Source organism: Mytilus californianus, unplaced genomic scaffold, assembly GCF_021869535.1.
Source record: "Mytilus californianus isolate M0D057914Y unplaced genomic scaffold, xbMytCali1.0.p SCAF_10, whole genome shotgun sequence".
Taxonomy (NCBI): Eukaryota; Metazoa; Mollusca; class Bivalvia; order Mytilida; family Mytilidae; genus Mytilus; species Mytilus californianus.
Window position 1 is genome coordinate 33,880,592 of NW_026262582.1, and position 6,110 is coordinate 33,886,701.

General features: G+C 32.0%; 1 long non-coding RNA gene across 1 annotated transcript; it reads right to left on the bottom strand.

Annotated features, from left to right (window-relative positions):
* Positions 1 to 207: 207 nt before the first annotated feature.
* LOC127717986 (uncharacterized) lies at positions 208 to 3,389 on the bottom strand. The gene is made up of 2 exons (XR_007989508.1): positions 1,465 to 3,389; positions 208 to 470 (listed from the first exon to the last, which is right to left on the bottom strand). It is a non-coding gene; the product is annotated as an uncharacterized LOC127717986 (long non-coding RNA).
* Positions 3,390 to 6,110: the final 2,721 nt, after the last annotated feature.

Below are 6,110 nucleotides of genomic sequence, written 5' to 3' on the forward strand. Positions count from 1 at the left end.
TTTTCTACAAAGGATAATGTCTCTACCAAGTAAGGAATACGACAGTTGTTTTTCCATTCGTTTGATTTGGTTGAGCTTTTGATTCTGCCATTTGATAAGGGACTTTCCGTTTTAAATTTTCCGTTTAGTTCGGTATTTTTGTTATTTTACTTTTTATAACACTAAATGGCTTAATTTTATCTATGTTCAATAACAACAACAACGTAATAATAAAAATAGTTTTTATTTTTAATCATTTCTCACAAATACAGCCGCCTGTCCATCCGGGTTTGTTACAGAATATCTCAAAGCAAATCTCTCTGTAGCCCTAAACATCATGCAGTCTTGTGGACTAGAATTATTTAAGTCAGGTTCTCCAGCGCCAAAGGCTTTGTACGTCATCTTGATCATTTTGCCATTTTTTACCTATCTCCAGTCTCCGTCAGATACGTATCAGTCGATGTTTCGCCCTCCGATAAAGAAACTTAAACCTTGAAGAAAAACTCAAAATATTAAATGAATATTTTGATTTTTTTATTGTGCTATGATAAATCAATGACGTTTGTCATCACAGCTATACGTAACGAAGAATACAAAAATATGTATTTTTCGGTCATATTTCGTAAGTTGACTGACATAAGCTTCGACAAAATCTTTATCAATCTTTTTTTTTTTAGTTCATATGTTTTCAATGTCAGTTTTTATCGATTTCTTGGCAAACACGCTTTGGTAGGGGAGTGTTAATTTGACAATAGTACTAAAGGTCGGTCACGCGATATCAAGTGGTTAGCCAATTGCAAATATATGGGTAATTCTGCAATCTGGTCTCTGCTGGAGAGTTGTCTCATCGGCATCCATACCAAATTTTCTTATTTTCTATAGAAATATAGATTTAAATACGCAGACAAGCACGTGAAGTCGTATAATGACGATGTTTCTGTTTGATTTTATGTTATGGATTAAAACGATTTAAATGCTTGTTTTACTTGTATACGAATGATTTTTTGTGAGCATACTCTGTTAACAAAAAGGGTCTTTCTTTAACATAACTAAACATGCTTATCCCATTCGTAGCCCATCCCACTGAAGGGTTAAATTGAAGTCCGTCTTAATACGGATTCAAATGATTATTTTGACAAAGTTCAACAAAAACTGACTGCTAATGACGAAATATAATTTATAATTCCGTAAATGTTTGGAAAAACAATTATATTTGAATTTTATTGTCAACTTAGTAGCTAATGCCCATTAAATTTATTAACATTGTTAAACTTGAAATCGAGTTCCATACAATAAATGTTGTTCAAGCAAGAAATGTAACTGGACATGACCGTCAGTTTTTTTTCCAGACCTAATGTAAGTGTCTTGTGCTTTCTTTTCTGCTGAAACCAAACGATTTTTGCAGGCTATCTTGTAAGGACACAGTGTTACAATATAAGACAACCAAAGAAAACAAAAAATAAAACTCTTTAATAATGCATATACCTGTATTCATTTGTTGCAGTTCATACTTCATCAACATGGCCTCTTCCATAGTCTCAAAGGTGACAAGATATGCACTACGCCGTAAACACAAAGCCTTGTAAAATATTTTGTGAAGTAAAAATGTTTTAAAATTTCACAATGAGAAGTGGAAATGGCAACAATCTGTAAATTTGTAAAATGTTGCATTAACGGACGTCCTCAATTAACATGGCAGTATATATACAATCCTGTAAAATCAGACATATCTTGATTCGCTTTCTCGTTTGTTATAGGACGACACAATCATAAGGATTGTTTTAGTTGGATTCAAAGACATTACGTAGTATTACTGCTGATTGAAAATATGATTTAATCTTACATTTCTATCTTATTCATATTTGCCAGTGCTATTCAAACTTAAAATAATTTGCATCATTCTTTTGGTTTTAAAAAAATTTAGGAGGGAACATACGGCAGCTGGTATACTTATAGTTCTCAATGGTATCACCAACTCAATAGTAAATGTTCCGGTATTGACTGATTTATATAATACCTTCTTAAATTTGCCGATGATAATTTTATGAACAAATATTGAAAACAAAGGTTCCAGCTTCCTGTATCATATTTGTCCTTATATGGATTTATCTTTTCTTTCTTGTAAGTTTTAGTAAATACTAAATTACCTTGTTTAACAGGACTGATACCTGTTGTTCAGTGGTTGTCGTTTGTTGGTGTGGTTCATATGTGTTTCTCGTTTCTCGTTTTTTATATAGATTAGACCGTTGGTTTTCCTGTTTAAATTGTTTTACACAAGTCATTTTGGGGCTCTTTATATCTTGCTGTTCGTTGTGAGCCAAGGCTCCGTGTTGAAGGCCGTACTTTGACCTATAATTGTTAACTTTTTATACATTGTGACTTGAATGGAGAGTTGTCTCATTGACACTCATATCACATCTTCTTATTTATACTGATGCATGGTTAAACAAGGGAAATTGGTCAAATCAGTGAAAAGTTGTGTTACTTTTTTACGGCTGCATTTATAAAGAAAAATATCAGTTTAACTCATACTTTATTTAGATAATCAAGATACATAAGCGAAACTTTCTGTTGCCAATTAGAAACTATCTGTTTGCATTTCATTGTGGTTGAAGTGGTATGCATTCGGCATGAAGACAAATAATAATTTACGTGATGCCACAACAATGACGTAGATTGACCTTCGACGTGCGTATTTTAGACAAATATCATCATGTACATGTATTGAGCATTCAATATGTTTGCAGTTGCGTTAAATATTTTACAATTTTTAAATGTTAGTTAAAATCTGTTCACAAGTTCTAATGCATATTAAAATATCATTTCAATACACCAAAGCAAAAGGAATTTTCATTTCGCCATAACGATATCGCTCTGTAGCCAGTTCAAGTTGAAACGAAATATTGAATATTTCAAAAAATAAATAAATTATACACTTGCAGATGCTCTATCTTTAGTCGTTTTATCCTTACTTATGAAGGAGCAGCCATCTCCTATTCTCCGAAATGGGTACTTACATTTTTCTAAAAGACGAAAAAGAAAAAAAAATATCAATTCTAACAGTGACCTCTTTTTAAAGCAGTCATATAATTCGAACATATCCGTGGTTGTTTTAATCCGAAGTGTGTAGGCAGTTTAGTCGCCCTTAAAACCATATTTTATCTAATTTTTAATTTCCATAATTATTTGATAGCAACGATGGTCCACGTTTGTTTTGTGTATTGTGTTTATTTTTTCTGCCTGTTTGTTATTTATTTAATTAGAAGCTCATTCCATTTAAAAAGTAGTCATAATTATAATTTTATCTTTCTCTTCTTACTTTCACATCAAATGTCTTTTCTTTTTATTATAAAGTGATATTATTATCCAAAAAAAAAAAAACAGAACAAATAGTGGTTCTTGATATGAAAATAAATAACATACCAGCATGACTCTCCCCAATCATGGCACCACCATACAGTACACATAAGCTAAACACAACTGAGTCATGCATATTCATCAATGAAATGAAAAACAAAGTATCGTGACATGAACTGATGGAGTTTTACTTAAATTACATTTGATATGTTTGATAATTACAGATGTTCTGAATTTGTTGTTTTCAATGTATCAATTTACACAGTAAAGACATTTGATACTTGTTGATAACTTGTTCAAAACTACCACTGGCAGAAAAATAAAGTATCTGATACAAATCAAACGTGCATCGTGCCTTGGCTTTTCTCACCACACGTTTTCAAATATGTTTGATCGATTTTCTATTGTTCATAGTTGTATGACACATATTTCTATAGCGTTCTTCGTTGAAAGTTTTTGAAACCGCATTTGTGTATAAAACACAATATTTGCAATATCTGATATAGCACAGTCGGTTAAAGGTTCATTTATTTGATGTCAGAATTTTATCGTTTGTATGATAAACGGTACGAAGCAGCTAAAAATAAATAATATAATCTTATTGTTTAATAAGAAGTTCCCTTAGACGATATCATGAGCGGAAATTTATAAAATTAAAAGTAAGCATTTGCATAGCAGTTATCCTTTGGGATACTAGTCTTAAAGGAAGGAGAAAGTTCAAAATGTCAATTAAATACAAGGCCATTTATAAAACTGTTAAGACTCTTCTAACCTTTAAGTGGGGATCGTTTTGCTGGTATTATTGATAACGTATGCCATGTATCTTACAAACGAATGAGGTATCACGTTAACATGGTTTCCTTTACACGGTTCTTTCGTGAATGATAGCACATTCCTTCAAATATTCTATTGAATCGTCTCATTTAATTTTTGTAAAATAGACATGAGCTCTTTCACTATTTACAAAAAAAAAACAGCTACATATTTGAACGCAAGTTTATAGAAATTGCAGAAAAGCAGATGTCAGTTTTGAAGTACTTGTTTGCTGTCTATATATAATTGTTATCGTCAAAATGATATTGATCGAAGTATATACAAGTGGAGCACGGTATGTTTTCCTTTCCGAATTACGTTATATCACCCCCAGTGTTTCATGTTTTTGGTGGGTTCGTGTTGCACAATCTTTAGTTTTCTATGTTGTGTTTTGTGTAATGTTGTTTGTATGGTGGTCTTTTTCCTTTTTCGTCATGACGTTGTCAGTTTATTTTCGACTTATGAGTTTGAATGTCCCTTTGATATCTTTCTCCTCTCTTAGATAACACTGAAAGCACACCATATATTGTGTTTTAATCTATTAGACGGTATACCGCATTTGTTAACCTTCTTTTCTGTAACATTTTGCTAATAGAAAAACATTGAACAATTATATATTTAAATTTGGGAAATATCTTACATCATTCAAAAGTAAGGACAACATACGTGATATACTTACTATGTCAGCTTAAATATTTTTTTCTCCAGAAGATCAGATAATTTTAAATTCTTACTTGCCCCTTACAAAACTTTTCTATTTTGATTAATTTTGATAAGATCTCACGAAACATGTTTGAAGTGTTGATTTTTATATTTGTTGATTTCGCAAGCTGTAGCTACCTCAACTATCATGCTCTAGTAACGAACACATTTGATTCTGCGCTTTCGAAACTATATACCGCAATTTAATATCCATGTTGAAGATAGTGGTCATTCTATTGGAAGCTCTTCTATGCAGGTTTTAGAAGCGTGTTTTAGTTTGACGACATACAGGCTAGATAGATAGAGGGGATGTCAGCATGTTAAACGGATTTAACCCAACCACATTGTGTGCTATTAATGCTAGAAATAGGCTAAACGGACTGTCAGTTGTACGTTGGTGTTAGTCATTTATTTTTATTATATAAATAGGAAGATGTGGTATGGGTGCCAATATGTCTGTTATCATTTTTTCGGAAGAGTCGGTGTTGATGGCTCGTATGATCAGTTTCTCGGTTCAATATAATTGATGCTTCATGTCACCCTTTTTTATATTTTTTCGATAACGGGTCTATACATGTACTTTATGTGTAGGTACTACGAAATCTTCTGAAGGTGAAGAAACATGTTTAAGTGTCACGTCTACGTCTTCCACAGAGGAAGAAGAAAACACCATTGGACATTTTGACAGTACTATAAATTAGCGAAAAACATTGGTTTATAATATAGTTTCACCTTTTTATGACACTTTAAGAGCAGCACTAGTAGAATCAGTCAATAGCTGTCACTTCATGTTTAATGTGTTCCCTTCTCAATATCTAGTACTCTGATTTTGCAAAGTAGAAAGGGTCAAATAAGCAACCAGGAATTGCATGTGAGTGCCTTATCAGACGATAGTAGAATTACGATTGATTGAGTACTCGCTTCATGATGTGCACACATTCGTATTATGAACATGGGGTTTGCTACGTTTATACCAGAAAGATAATTTCATTAGACACACAAAAATCTTATACCTTCCTATATAGTCAAAATCCAATAGATATTGGAACTATATAGGAAGGTATTCATTGGTATGCTGATATTCTTTTACATTTTGGGAAATTGATTTTCAGCCCTCTAAATTTTATTTGACTAATTTGACAACGCACTTTTCAATGAAAAAAATACTGAAACATTAAAATCATGTAATTTTATGTTACCAATTTCGAGAAACAATGAATAAATGAATGGTTATTCTTTAATACGTTACTTATCTGACC